Source organism: Equus asinus, chromosome 3 (genome assembly GCF_041296235.1).
Source record: "Equus asinus isolate D_3611 breed Donkey chromosome 3, EquAss-T2T_v2, whole genome shotgun sequence".
NCBI classification, from domain to species: Eukaryota; Metazoa; Chordata; class Mammalia; order Perissodactyla; family Equidae; genus Equus; species Equus asinus.
The window spans coordinates 126,016,780-126,033,576 of NC_091792.1; positions in this window are offsets into that span (position 1 = coordinate 126,016,780).

The window sequence follows — 16,797 nt, forward strand, 5'->3', positions numbered from 1 at the left end:
TAGCACTGTTGAGACTCTTGGGGCGGTCTTGTCAGATGAAGACCAGTTCAACTACTTTCTAACTTCATGGGATATTGGTCTTAATGATTAAAAAAAAGGAAAATCTCAAAAGTAAAGCTATGGTTCACAGATTCCTCAGTGAAACTTACTGAATCAGGGATCTAGAAATAACTGAAATGACTTGTCTTTGGCATCTTATTTTTACTGTTTGGGGTTACAGGACCTGTTTGATGCCTAAAGTCATTGACCTGCTGAGATGATGTGCTGCTCATGCACCAACAGCCTGGCTGCTTAGTTCATCAGTCTAATAACTTCCATACCCCAAGGGAATGCCCAACAATGGCTGTGCTCCTTGGACTGTCATATGTTTGGGAGCTCACATCTTCACTAGTAACATTGTGAAAGCTCTATCTTCTTCCAAATGCTATGTCAGTCAGCATCTGTATTTCATTTAAGAAGAGAACTTCATTAAGAGTTTGACAGATTTTGCTATAAAACGTTAAATTACTTATAAATAATTTAATATGGATATTAATGTGTAATTTTTATCCTCAGAAAATACGAGGAAGCATAAGATTAGAAGTGTTTAAGCTGAAAAAGTATTCCAACTCAACATGTACAGCAGTTGCTAAACAAGGGGAAGCAATAAAAGACACCTTGGTTATTACAATGTGTCTACCAGAAGGTGTGCTGTCCTTCTGATCGGAACCATGTAACTCTCACAGCACATCAGTAGAATGTTCTCCAAAGGAAAAGGTAGGTGCCGACAGGAAACCAAAAAAGAGGTGGATACTGGGGAGCAGTAAATGTCCATTACAGGCATTAAAGGACTCAAATAATCCAGGCGAGTGCATTTCTAAGTGCACAAATGCCTAGGAAAATAGGTTTTTACTCCTTAAGGGAATTAATTTCTCAGTGACTTCATTTGTCTTTTAGAAAAATAACTTTAGCATCCACTTCTTACCTGCCTTATTTTTTGCTCCTCTGACATTTTTTGTTCTTTTTAGGTGAACTATTACTTGTAGAGTGCTGCTTAATTTGTCATATTCTAATTGCTTTGATTTTTATCATTAGTTTTAGATTCATTAAACACCTCACATAAGTCTTCATTTATTTGAAAGAGAGTTACCTTAGAGATTGACATTTCCTTTTGTGCTTATTTCTCTTTGGCAGTTGTGAACTTATCTTTTTCTTTCTTATTCCTATGGAAAGAAAGTGTCACATCTAGAGTAAAGAATATGAGGAATAAACACTTTCAAGGTTGCACTAGGAACATGAAAAAAGGAAACAACTGTCAAAAGAGGGGAAAAAAGGCCTAGAGGCTCTACTCAAAAGGATTCTGCAGATGGCAGTAGAGTTAAGTTTGTAATAGAATGCATGAGCAGAAATTGTTGGCACGTTCAGGCTGTGCATCAGCAGTTTTGTATCACAGGTAATAGTGTCCCATCAGAGCTACTGCGGTGGCCACATTGAGTGTAGCATTTTTTTAGGTGCACTTATTTGCAATGTTTCAGTAGTTAAAGGAGGTATTTTTATACATGATATAGTCCAAAAACTTCATTTTATTGATGAGAAAAGTAAGATGCAGAGAAGCTAAGTAAATTGCCTGAGATCAAACAGGAGGAAGCAGGCAGCTTATTGGATGTAAGCCTACAAGTTTGCAGGAAATGAGGACGAGGGAAATCTCTGAGACAAAGCTCAGTGGCTAAGTGGAGAAACTTGATGCTGTTCTTCCCTCTAGAAAAAGATGAGTTGTAGGTCCACTGGTATCATGTAAGTTTTGTTGGATGCATCTAATGTCTCCCATCTCCATTCTTTGTCATGATAAATAATTTAGGAAGAACTAGTGTGAATATCTGACAGAAGAGGATACATTATAATGGCTGTTGGTTTGCTTGCCAGATGGATTATCTGATTTTCTTAGAAAATGAGAGTTGCATAAATTGGCATGATATTTGTGAAGAGGAGTGTTTATTCATTTAAGCAGTAAAAAAACCCCAGAACTTATGTAAAGGCAGTTTTACTGACAAGGTTAATGTATTAGTTGTCTATTGCTACAGAACAACACACATCCCTTATCTCATAGTTTCTGTGGGTCAGAGACCTGGCATGGCTGAACTGGGTCCTCTGCTTCGCAGCCTACCTAAAGGCTGCGGTTGAGGTGTTGAGCTAGGATCTCATCTGAACTAGAGTCTCATCTGAAGGCCCAGCTGGGAAGGATCCTTTACCACACTCACTCAGTGATTGCTGGCAGCATTCAGATCCTGTCTCTTGGAGTGAGGACCTCATTTCCTACCTGTATGTTTACTGGAGACCCCCCAGTTCCACTCCACCTGGGCCTCTCCCAAAGTGTGCAAGCCATGAAGGAATAGATAGAGCGTCCTAGCAAGATAGAAGGCACAATCGTTTATAACTTAATCACGGCCATAATACACCATCACATTTAACATATTTCACTGTTTAGATCCAAGTTACTTGTCCAAGCTACACTCAGGAGAAGGTATTGTACGTTGCAGGAATACCAGGATGCCTGGATCAACGGGAACCATGTAAGATGCTGCCTATAACAATCAGAAAGCAACCTTTCCAGTAAGGCCTGTCAGTATAACGATTATTCTATGAGAACCATAGTATGATATCCACAGCCTAAAAACCTGCTTAGCAGGAGATTTCCATATAGAAACGCTGATGCAATAAAAAGTAAAAGGAAGATTTTGGAGATAATTTTATTGTATTTAAAGTACATAATATACTTATTTTGGCAAGAAAAAAGCCAGAAATTGTTTATAACATGTAATTTCTTATTTCTGCAACCAAAAGGGTAGCCAAACATATTTATTAATGAGATTTGAATTGCATCTGTTTTTTAAGACTTTATTTTTTAACAGTGGTTTTAAGGTCATGGCAAAATTGAGAGGAAGATTCAGAAATTTCCCGTATCTTCTGTGTTTCACATATTCATCCCTCTTCTCCCCAACCCCTGGCTACCACTCATCTTTGTATTGTCTCCATAAATTTGTATTTTCCAAAGTGTCGTATAGTTGGGATCACACAGTATGTAGCCTTTTCAGACTGGCTTCTTTCACTTAGTAATATGCATTTAAATTTCCTCCATGTCTTTTCATGGCTTGATAACTCATTTCTTTTTAGCACTGGATAGTATTTCATTATCTGCAGGCATCACAGTTTATTTACCCATTCTCTTACTGAAGGACATCTTGGTTGCTTCCACGTTTTGGCAATGATGAATAAAGCTGCTATGAACATCCATGTGCAGGGTTTTGTGTAGACATAAGGTTTCAGCTCCTTTGGTTAAATACAAAGGAGTGTGATATATCTGTTTTTTAGTAGAAATGTTTGTCTTTAATATTTGCTAAGCAATTAATTTATCAGTTTTGCTAATTACTATGAATTGTTACTGTTTTTAACTCCATGCTATATATGTATGTGTGTGTGTGTGTATATGCATTTAACTAAAACAAGTCACGTAAGTTATAAAGGCCATTATATGATTTGAGAAATGTATTTAAAACAGTCAGTCCTGAAAAACAATTCTGCCAAATGAATTTGGGAGTGTATTTCTTATTAGTCTTATTTATTAAATGCTGTGAACAGAATAGTGTATATTCCATTTATCATTTATTTAATTTACCAGTTAATTGAAAGCACAGAGAAATGAAGGTATAAGTGGATCTTATTTTTAACAAACTTCTAATTGGAAATGACTCCTTTTCAGAGAAAAGTTATTATTGATGGGGATTTTACTATGTTATGTGATACTTTAGGGTATCTTACTCTAATAAAATGTTAAGAAAGCCTATTACACAGAGTTTTTAGTCATGATACATATCCATTAATCTTGATAAAATACAAAATATGTGGTAAAAAATTTTAGTTGCCTCATTTGAGTATTCAGTAATCCAGTAAACTTTCATTGAGCGTCTACTACATCCAGGCACTGTGCTATATGCTGTGAATGAAATACAAATGCAAATGAGCTCTCAAGTGTCTTACCAGGACGGAATATAAGCCTTGGACATAATTATAGTAATTGGTAAATTATGGCCACAATGAGGTACTTAAAAGAAAAATTTTTCAACTTACAGCAGTAATTGCCTATGATATATTTAGACTAAATGCTGTTTCTCAACAAATGGTTCTAAACAACTGAAGCTATTAAGCCATCATGAACACTGAGTGTTCACCAGCCATAGCTGATAAATGAATGGAAACTTTGAGTAACCATCACTAGACAAAATAGAAAGACTCTTTGCTGACCAGTGGACAATGGGGCTTGTTTTAACTCATCTTGTAGAGACTTATATACCTTTGTGGCCTATCCAGACAGTAAAAATCTATCCTTTGACAAATAGAAATGACAAGCAATAGGATATATTGAAGCATATGAGAAAGCCATTTGGTGTAAACCTAATTCCGCCTGACTTTGTTTTTCCAAAAGGGCCTGACATGGCCACTGAGCATGCATTGTATATCTGCTTAGGCATTTGCTATGTCCCAAAGACAAGAACAAATGGCCTTAAGATAAAGGTGCAACTTCCCCCGACATTGGCATTTCCTTAAGGATAAGCATCTTCCCTTAGACAGGGAACTGATTGCTGTGCTTACCTGTGACCACCCAACTCGAGATAACAGAACTGCCACTCTGCTGTGTCCACCGAGACAGCAGACCTACTACGTGCTGTGTCCATAAATCACTGTGCCAACAGAGCAGTCTCATGACTATTGTAAAAGGGACATTTCAATCATATGTGAAACATCCTCTTTGAGGGTATATAACCACTCTGTACACCCCACTTCTTTGGTGCCCTTCCTTCCTTTGGGAGGGAAGGCCCCAGGTCATGTTCCTCACATTTTGGCTTAGAATAAACTCACCCAAATTTTCATTTATAGATTGGTTATGGATTATTTTCGTCGACACCTTAATTAACATAACCACCATGAACTCCCACGACTTTCCTAGCTCATCATATTCCCTAAAGTATTCCCTTTAGAAAACTACTCTTTGAATTTTTTCACTGGTGTATGTTCTCTTGCCTGGCCAGTCAATAAACTCTGTGCTCACTTTGATGATCACAATAGTGGTTCTGCTCTTTCCTTTATTAGTCATCCTCCAAGTTTTGGAAATCAGAACCAAAACATTCATCTCTTCAAGCCTAAAAATCCTTCTGTCAGAAATGAGATCAAGAATATCCAAAACCACTTCAAGGAGAAAGAATGGTGTATAGACCAGAATGACAGTTGGTATAACTTAATAAATGGTTCCAGTCTACCTGAAGAAAAATGCATGTCTCTGAAAAGTTGACATAAGTGGAGCCATTTTAAAAGAGAGCTGGAGCAGACATTTCAGAGGAATTGCCTGCATGTCTTACTCCCTGATGTTTTGGACTGTTTGAACTGGGCCAGACCTTTGGGCTGGGCCAAACCAACATTGTCTTTCAAACTGTTTATAAAGGTAAGAGGAAAGCAGGCATCCTGACCGCAAAGACTGATGATTATGGACTCTCTTTCTGAAGATACAACTGGTAACCATTCATGTTTAGCTAAAGAATAACCTAGCTTATTAGCACTTATAATTTTTTTCTTTCTCTTCTTTTTCTCTTTCTCTTCTTTTCATATAATTACTCTTTTCCTTTCCCCATAAAAAGCTATCCTCAGGGCTGGGCCGGTAGCGCAGCAGTTAAGTTCGCACGTTCTGCTTCGGCGGCCTGGGGTTCATGGGTTCGGATCCCGGGTGCAGACATGGCACCGCTTGGCAAGCCATGCTGTGGTAGGCATCCCACATATAAAGTAGAGGAAGATGGGCATGAATGTTAGCTCAGGGCCAGTCTTCCTCAGCAAAAAGAGGAGGATTGACAGCAGTTAGCTCAGGGGTAATCTTCCTCAAAAAAAACCCCAAAAACAAAAAAACAAAATCTATCCTCTTTCACTCTGTAATTGGGACACTATTTGTATTTCTACCGGAATCTGTGCTCCCTAAATAGCAATTCTTTGATCCCAAATAAACGCTTTGCTCTTTAAACTAGTTTCTGTTTTTGTAGGTTGATGTGTCCCTCAGAAAGAAGATAAATTAGAAACAAAGAAGAAAGAGAGTTTGAGAAGGCAAAGGTTGATAGTGCCCTTACAGGGTTTAGAGCTGGGAGTTCCTTGAGCCAAGAACTTTATCTACTGGCTAGAGATGGAGGCACGGGAATTGCAAACCAAGTTCCCATGCTCTGATTCAACCTCATGAGGTAATCTTCCAATTATCTTCCGTCTTCCATACAGATTTCTTTGCAACATTCTTTTCAGGTTTGAAGCTTGAAGGTTTGAAGCCCAATAATTCTCACTTCTCAAAGAATAATGTCTCCTCCCTGGTGGGAAAGATATAGGATTAACATATTATACTGATTCATATTGTTTTTCAGAAGGAGCCATCAAGACACATAGCCATGTTTTACAAACGATTACAAATATATATATATTGCAACAAATGGAATGTGTAATATTTGCAAATGTAGAGGAAGAAGAAATATTGCTCTACCATTCTAGGTTCTTTTGGTTGGTCTAAGAATTAAATTGACATGAGACAGAATAACAGGAGAAAATTAAACAAATTTAATAACATATTTACATGGAAGAAGCCCAGGAAAACTGAGTAACTCATCAAAATGGCTGAAGGCACCACCTTAAATACCATTTTCAGCTAAAGATAAAGAAGGATGTTGGGGATAGTGGCTTGGGATTTCAAAGAGGAGGAAGGCAATTCACATGGAGATGGGAAAGCAAATGTTTAGTAAACAACTATTAGTCATGCCTTGCAAAGACAATGAGACATGGAGAGGACTTTGATCAAAGTGGCCTTGCTAGGTTCCTCTGGGTCTACCACATCTAGTTTATATTATACTATAATTAATCATGATAGCTCCTTTCTGAAACAAGCCTTCTATCTTAAATTCTTTTAGGCAGTTATGGGGAAGGTCAAAGTTTCTTCCTGAGTCTTTTGTTCTTAAAAATAATCAAGCCAAAGAGACACATTTCGGGGTAGCAAATTCTGCTCACCTATACAAAGTTTGTGTAAGAATTCTTACTAACCAAAAGTTGTACCAACGTCCATTGAAAGAACAGAGATGTATCTGCTCAGTGAATCTGCTGCCTCCCTTTTCGAGTTTCTTGTGGATCAAGTCACAATCAACTTCACAGCCAGTATTTCCTTCCAAGACTGTCCCTTTTCTATCTTGGGCCACTCATGCCACTGTTGTGGAGCATTAATATGCTAAAACTCTTATCATTTAATTGAGAGGGTATTTAATTGTAGCCTAAGTCCTGATAGTTGGCTTTTCTTTTTGTAATACAAGCTTAAGCTTTGGTTGCCAAGGTGTCCATTTCAAAGAGACATCCACTGCAAAGATGGCTAGCCCAAATAATCACATTGCCAGTTACACGACTAGGTAAAGAACCAGGCCACATGTGCCCCTCATCCCCACTTTGTTTTAGAGATCTTAGCTGTTTTTGATAAGTGACAATTTACGTTGTTAGTCTTTTCTCTTCCCATGCTTTAAAATCCTGCTTGTATGTTTTAAATTCACTAATAAAGAGTGACCCAGGAAACCCTAATCCCCCACCCTCAGCCCCAATGAAAGCAGAACCCAAGGCTTGTGCCCTCTCTCTCTTTCTCTCTCTCTCTCCCTCCCTCTGCCCCCTCATCTCACCCCACGACCTCCCTGTGTGGCCAGGTTTTAAGTAATAAACCTTGTCTCTTTCAAAGTTTCCTGATGGCTATTGCTGAGGGTGTCTTTTAGTCATGATAAGAACTGCAATGGCTGGTCCAGCCACAACATTGGTTATCGATAGGCTGAGTCTGGCACACAATAATGTATGCTTTTAAGATACTTAGAAGGCCTACTAAGTATACCCTTTAATCAATTTGAGGTCTCCAATGGTTTCACAGTCACATCCTCGAGTTTAATCACCTGATTCCATATTTTAATGGTGGCATTCAGGGTTTTATCTTTGCTCTGATGCCATTTCTCACTTTAAGAAACTTTTGCTCAGAGAGAATGGGGTTGGCAAACAGTTTTATTTTCAAATCAAGAAAATCTTGGCTTTTTAGCGAGAGAAAGATAATCTGTGTATGACTCCACTCATATGAGGAATTTAAAACTATGGACCAAGAACAGTTTAGTGGATACCAGGGGAAAGGTGGGGTGGGGGGTGGGCACAAAGGGTGAAGTGGTGCACCTACAACATGACTGACAAACATTAATGTACAATTGAAATTTCACAAGATTGTAACCTATCAATAACTCAATAAAAAAAAAAAGAAAATCTTGGCTTTTTAAATTTTTCTCTAAATTCCATTCAGAACCATAACTGTTTCTACTTTAATTCATCTTTTTCTCCTCATATTTTCTCATAGGTTTGCTTCAAGAAGCTGGTTGGCATTTTCTGTATTCTTCCTGGAAAGTTCTCTCTCTATTTTTCACATTGGCTTGGGCAACAGTGTTGCCAAACTTTCTGATACTGCATAAAATCAGTCCCAATTTTTTCCATCCTCCAAAAACAATTTTTTCACAGTCCTTCAATCCCTCACCTTGGGGCCCTTCAAGGTTCCACCAACAGTCGACTTGAGGCACTTGCAGCTTTTTCCTACTGCCCAGTCAAAAAGCATTTTTTAACTTTAGAAAAGTGCAATTTCACATAACGAATTGTGTTCTTTATTTATTGCTATCTTACAAACCAGTCCAAAATTTAGTGGCTTAAAAGAAGAACCATTCCTTTTGCTCATGAATTTGTAATTTGGGCAAGACTTGACAGGGATGACTGGGTACCATTCCCTGATGTCTGTGGCCTCAACTGGGATGACTGAAAAAACTGGGGACTTGAAAAACCCAGCATCTCTTTCTCTTTCTTCTTTTGGTCTCAGGGCCTCTCCATTTGGTCTCTCCACGTGGCCTCTCCAGCATGACAATCCCAGGAGACTTGGTCTTGTTATGTGGCAGTTGGGCTCCAAGAACAAGTATTCCAAGAGACCCAAGGAAAAGCTAATGGCTTCTCATTATCCAACCTTGAGAGTCTGAGAACACCACTTCCACTGCATTTTATTGGTCAAGCAAGTTACTAGGCAAGGCCAGCACACATTCAAAGTGAAGGGAATTAGATCTCACTTCTTAAAAAGAGGAGTGTCAAAGGATTTGCAGATATCTTTAATGTGCTTCAAATTGCCAAGTGTTCAGTTGCAGAGATGTATCATGATTTATTTAACCAGTACCCTAATACTAGACATTTAGACCAGCATAAGATTTTACTTTAAAGTATGTCCCTGAATATACCCTTAGTACAAATCCCTTCAATTGGATTTGATAAGACAGGAGAATTACAGGTTTTATACTGCTTTTTCAATGACTAAGGATTTTTAAAAACAATACTAAAATGAGCTCTATATGAGAATTCTGGTTGTTTTCATTCTTACTAAAACTCAGTGTTTTCATTTAATTTTATCTTTGTTAACTTGATAGGTCAAAATTATATCTTATTGTAGTTTAAAATTATTAATAGTGAGTTTAAATATTTTTCACAGTTTTCCCTATTATGAATTGCTCATTTCTTTCCTCTTCTTTTCTCTCTCATTTCAATTTATTTATCCTTTTATACTGCACTAGAAAATGTCTTAAATATATTCTCTCTAAAATTATTAAATTCTCTGCACTACCATTTATATTCTCTACCATTTCCATTGACGATTTAAATTCTATTTTACTAATGGTTTTCTTACATGTTTCCTAAACTAGCATAACTCCCTTTTTTTAATCAAAGTATAATTGATATATAACATTATATTAGTTTCGGGTGTATGACGTAATAATTTGATATATGTATATATTGCAAAATGACCACCACAATAAGTCTAGTTAACATCCATTACCACACATAGTTACAAATTTCTTGCTTGTGATGAGAACTTTTAAAATCTACTCTCTTAGCTACTTTCAAATACACAATACAGTATTTATTAACTATAGTCACCATGTACATTAAATCGTCATGACATTTATTTTATAACTGGTAGTTTGTATCTTTGTCCACTCTTCACTCATTTTGCCCACCCCCCCCCCCCAACCCTGGCCTGTGGCAACCATCAATCTATTCTCCATATCTATGAGTTCAGTTTCTTTGTTTTTGTTTTTATATTTCACATATAAGTGAGACTGTAAGGTATTTGTCTTTCTCTTTCTGGCTTATTTTACCTAGCATAATGCCCTTAAGGTCCATTCATGTTGTCACAAATGGCAAGATTTCCTTCTTTTTAGTGGCTGAACAATATTCCATTGTGTATATCACATTTTCTTAATCCATTCATTCATCAATGGATTCTTAGGTTGTTTCCATGTCTTGGTTATTGTAAACAATGCTGCAGTGAACATGGGGGTGTAGATATCTTTTAGAATGCACAAGTCATTTTTTTTTTTTTTGCTGAGGAAACTTTACCCTGAGCTAACATCTGTGCCAATCTTCCTCTATTTTGTATGTGGGTCAATGCCACAGTGTGGCCACCTACAAGCGGTGTAGGTCCATGCCCAGGAACAGAACTTGGGCTGCTGCAGTGGAGCACACCGAACTTAACCACTAGGCCATGGGCCACCCTCCACAACTCCATTTTTTTTTTTTTTAGGAAGATTAGCCTTGCGCTAACATCTGCCACCAATCCTCCTCTTTTTGCTGAGGAAGATTGGCCCTGAGCCAACATCCATGCCCATCTTCCTCTACTTTATAAGTGGGACACCTGCCATAGCATGGCTTGATAAGTGGTGCATAGGTCTGCACCCAGGATCCGAACTTATGAACCTTGGGTCACCAAAGCAGAGCACACAAACTTAACCGCTATGCTACTGGGCTGCCCACTCAACAACTCCTTTTACTCCTTTTTAATGTCGATTTCCTACTCTTATGTTTTGTTCTAATCAATTGTCTTCTCATGTTGTCTCTTCTCTGACTTTGACTTTGAAGCCATGTGTGCAAATTGTGAGGAAAAGTTTAAGTTAAAAAATCCAATACACAACTCCATTTAACTGTCACTCAGAACCCAGAATACCTCAAAGTCCTACCAAAAGGAAGGGATAAAAATGGGTACCACTGTCAACCTCTCCAAGTTATGGACTCCTACTCTTCCCTCAGTACCTCACCAAGGCTATAGATAAACCCTGACAAACAGGAAGAATACAGTATAAATCTGTATACTAAATACTGGTAAAGCTTGATATTTTCCTTCTTGTTTGATAAGAATAAATACTGCAATTAAAAATAAATTAATTAATTTTAAAAAAAAGAATAAATACAAAAAGTAATTCTTCTATTGGTTTCTATCACTCCGCTGGATCCTGCTACACATCTTTCACGTCAGATCATTCAGTGAATGTAGTGTGGTACATTAAAAGCTCTATTCCCCCAGTGTACATTGTCCCCAGATGCCTCTTGTCTCTGACCTTACAACAGCAGGATAAGGGGGGACAATAGTTCCCAGGATGTGTAGAACCATAATTAGCAAGAACCTCCACCTCAAACCCACTAAGCTGCACCCCTCTTCCCATATCTCCTGACACCGGTCCTCCTTTCCACTGGGAGTAGCTTTCTTAATTATGCTTCAGAACACAGGAGCAGGGGGCAGAATTATTCTGCCGGCACTTACAGAAGCAGCATCCTTATAGGAGGCAGATGGCTGCTCTTTCTTCCATTTAGTATAAAACCTAGGGCTCCAAGGGTCTCAGGAACTTCCTACTTCTTTTCATATGAGTGGGCTGTTTTTGTGTGTGACGGAAAGAAGGTGATGGTCAAAAATCATTTTTATCACCACAGACTCATCAGCTTTATCACAGAAATTTCACCCAGATTCTGGCATCAAGTTGACTCCAAACATTAGTTTTCCAGAGTGTGGAATATTTATCTTTTTCTAAAATCCCACTGGCATTTTTCTTGGAATTGTGAGGCAATTGTCTAGTCTAGTGCCAGTTTAAACTAGAGATGCCAAATTTTTTTCAAAGAAAATGAAATTATATTCCAAATATTATTTTGTTACTCTGATTACTACTTTTCCTGGCTGATGTTTGTGAATGAAAATATAAATACTGCAAGGTAGAAAGAGATCCTCTTATCAAGGCAATATTATCCTCTTATCGTTAAAAGAGATCCTCTATATCAAGGCAATGTTTGAGCTAATGTCCCAAATTAAGTTAAAATTCTAAGCTGTAAGTAGTTAGTGAGGTCCTAGTGCCAAAAGATGGTTGAAATATTGTTTTATGAAATAGAATTTGTATTATTGAATTACGTTTAAATATATATCATATCTCATCAATTTTTTCAAACTGCTGTAACTACTTTTACCCACTGATCATGATAAAATATTCCAATTAAACTTGGAATATCTTGAAAAAATATTAATATTGGTACAGTTACGAAAGTGTAATTGTGGCAGAGTATTGGGAGGGATTTTGCCTGTCATAGCTGAAAGAAATATAGCCAATATATGCTTGCATCTTTACTGATTGCTACCTAAGCCAGTTCAGCCAAAATAATAGGTGGTATCTTGGAAATAAAGTCCTAGCTTTTCTATTATTAGAAACTTTATTTATTTATTTAAAAATAAGAGATAAATGCTGAAGGACTGTCTTATGTCTCATCACAATCTGTCTACATGACACAGCATTTGCAGATACTCCCCCCCCACCTTCTTTTGGTAAAATGGGTTTTTCATATAGATTTATATGATATCAGAGTAGAATTCACTAGAAAATATCTGTTTAGTGACTGTAAGTAATGGACACGAGTAAAAACAAACACCTTCTATTGATCAACTTCATTTCACCTAGAAGCATAATCATAACAGATAACATTTAATGAGCATTTGCCACTTGCCTCCCACTGTGTTAATTGCTCCTGTTGCAAAATCCTGCCTAATCTTCATATTTTATACACAAATTTATTTATACACACATATGTTATATATATGTATTTATTAATAATTTATGTATATTATGAAACGAAAAAATAAAATTAAGTTGATGAGATAAAGATACAATAAATAGTTGCTAGGAGGTAGGTATAAAATTTATTCTTTTATGGATGTGGGAACTGTGGATCCATTTGGTTAGATAACTTGTGGAGGAATTTCTGTAATTCCTAGGAAAGATTTCCTATAAAAATTAATTATATCAGTCTGCTAACTGTATATAAATTTGATTTGTTATTACATTTTAAAATGATTATTATAAGAATATAGTTACTAAGAATGTACTACTCAACTACTACTCATGTCTACTTTCATAATTTCAGGTGCAAATTATGTATTTGCTAACATTTAGTTATTACCAAACTAAAAGTTTTATTAATGTTCAGTAATAATTTTGCTAGATTCCAATTTTTTCTACTAAGATAAAAGTGAAAGCTAACAAGAAATAGCCAAATTAAAAGTCAAAGATAATTACTATAGTATTAATGAAGGAAAACCCTGCACTTTTCTTTTCTTTTCTTGCCATAGGACACATTGAGCTCTTTAAAATTCATGCATCTGGACAGAATTTTATGCCCAGTTTAATGTGACTATGTGATATTCAGCGCTGCAGTTTCAGGCTTATAAAATAGAAGCAGCATGGTCTTTAAAGGGCAGCTGATCAGGAACAAATCTTATGTGGTATTAACAAAAGAAGCATGTAGAGAATACTGACCAAAACGTATTAAAAAAAGTAATGGAAAACAGAATGTATTGTTTTCTTCTCTATCTTAATGAGAATAACAATTTATAGGTAGAATGAAATCAATGTACATTGGAATGCAATACAGACTGCCAAAATAATTACTTGATAAACACTGATAACAAACAACCCATTTCTCTGTCAGCAGACGTAGAAAGTGAGGACATATTTTTCTCTTGGTTCATAGTAGCTCTGTCCAGCTGAAAAATATTTTTTGGAGGTTGTAGATAAATATTGTTTAGTGTGTCCAAACAGGTACATTCAAAATACCAGTATTTTGGACAGCCATACATAGTCTTTTGGGAGAAACAGTCTGAGTAATGAAAGGAAACTGGGCTGAGTGAGAGAACTGATGCTCCAGACTAAATTCTGTCACATACTAGGTGTGCGACTTTGCACATGTCACCTAGCCTCTCTGAGCCTCCATTTTTACATCAAAGGATTGCTGTAATGGATGTCATAATTTTGTATGAATCTTAGATTGATATACACCAATTGAAATACTGGGTTCTGAGTATGCAAAACTAATTGTGGTAATCATTCATCCATCCATCTAACCATTCATCCTTTAGTGTAACACATATATATGCATAATTATCAGGTACAGGGCAAGTTGTTTCAGTTGTAGCTTCTGGTCAGCTCACAATCTCTTCAACACTTCTACAGATCACCAGAGAGAGACTAAGAAGTTATGGATGGAGATTCTCCTCCTTATTTCCACTGCTAATTGCTCTCAGCAACCACAGAAAAATTTTTTCCTGATTTTGGCAAGTCTCTGTGCCATTAAAGGTAGAATTTTTACAGTCTTTATTATGTAAAATGTATTACTGCCTATGAATCTGCTACTTTAAAAGGAGTGTTTCACTTTATTGAGTAATTACCAACACAAGTCTAAGTGAGAGAACAAGGAGGCTTAACCCAGGGTGATAGCAGTGGAGATGGAGAGGATTGGTTAGTGGGAGATTTATTTTAGAGGCTGAATCGATAGAATTGATTGAAGGATTAGATGATCTCTGACAAGTGAATGAGTGGCTTGTGATGCCATTTCCTGGAATGGAGAAGAGAGAGTTGGTTGGAGAGAGTAGAGATTTTAAAAAAATCAGTTTGGATTATAGGATGTTGGAAACGCCTATCAGATATCAAATAGACAGTCTGAGAGCTGTGAAGAAAAATGAGGGCTGCCTATGTGTCTTCAGGAACTGTGTCTATATCAATGGTATATAAAGCCAGGAGAATGAATGAGGTCACCTTAGGAGAGAGTTTATAGAGGTAAGGGATAGAAGGATGGAGGAAGGGAGAAAAGGAAAATAAAAAAGAAGAGGAAAGGAAAGTGGCTGTAAGTAGAACACCGTGCTCTTTACATCAGGTGAGAATCCTTATTCATATTACCCAGTCTTTTTGGTCATCCAGAACCCAGAAATAATTATTTGAGTCAATGAACTAAAATAGTCAATTAATGAAACTGTGACTCTTTATAATATTGCTTTAAACTCTTTCAACATACACCATAACAATTGGATGATTCATTAACTGAAAAAAACATTTAAATGCATCTTTTACACAGATAGAGTGTCACTTGTATTAGAGTAGTTCAAAGTATTCTGGCATCATGTATTAAGGGTCCAGTAATGCACTTGTCAGGAGTATGAAGTCATTTGGTTTTCAATGTTTCATGGCTTATAGTTCACTTGAGGCTTGGATTAATTTCATTTTTATATGCCATTTTTGATCTACGTATTTTTGCAATTCATTTAAGCAAGCTGGTTTTTCATCAATAAAACTAAGTTGAAAAGTGCAAAATCACAAAATAAGTTTAAAATTTAGCTAAATAGACTAAGATTTAAAATATTATCTTTGGTAAACTTTTCAGTAAATTTATATGTTAAAAAAAAAGAATGCACCCTGAGTCCCTGCTGTTGCATGGGGAAATTCTAGAAATCATCCTCAGTAATTGTCTCTCTCTTCTCCCTCCTGTCCAGTAGAAGTTGAACTCTAAAAATCTTCTTTCCACATATCTTTTGTACCTGTTCAGTCCGCTCTATCTCTGTTGGGCCTTGTCCAGTTCAGACAGCTTACCATCATTTCCCTGGAATGAACTCTCTTCTTACTTATATGCCTGTTCCAGTCGTGCCTCCTTCAATTCATTCTTCCCACAGCTGCCATGACTCTTCTACCAGTTCTTCCACTTCCACTGTTCACCTCGTCCAAGCCCACTGTATCTCAGGCCTGTGTTACTGCCACAACATCCTCCTAACCGGTCTCGCTCTCCTGTTTCTGCATAAGACTGATCTCATCATCCCATTCCTTAAAACCTTGCAGTAGCATCTCATTTCAATTATAGTAAAATCTAAACTCCTTACCTTACGATCTGGCCTCTGCCTAGGCCTCTGACCTCATCTCCTTCAACTCTTCCCTGATTCAAAATCACTAGCCACGTAGCTTTCTTTCTAAACCACAAATCAACCAACTCCTTGCCATCTCAGAGCATTTGCTTTAAATACTCTTTGCATAGTCTTTTAAGTGGCTTCTTCCTTCTCATCAATCAGGTCTCAATCCAAATGACCTTCTTAAGAGGCCTTCAGTGAATACCCAAATTCTCTCCCCTTTGAGCTCTCCATCTTTATAACATATGCAAACTTCTTGATAGATTTTGGCTGATTCCTGAAATTATCTCGGATATTAATGTGGGCTCTGAACTCAGTCTACCAGGTTACAAACATTAACTCTTCTACTTAATAGCTGATAACCTGGGCAAGTTATTTAATCTCTATTTCTTTTTCTGTAAAATGAGATAATAATATTTCATAATGTAGTTGCAAAAGTTAAATGACTTAAACCTAGAGTTTCTGGAACAATGCCTGACTTGTCATTATTATTCTCTGTAGATATAGTACACTCAAAACTTAAATATATCTCTTGAAATGCAAATCTGTTTAGTTTGTCCACTTCTGTAACTGTAACATCTAGAACACAACCTGGTTCTCCAAAGTAGACCCTCAAAAAATGCACGACCCACTGTTAGCTGACTGGTGACCTGGTAAAGTATAGCTCTGAT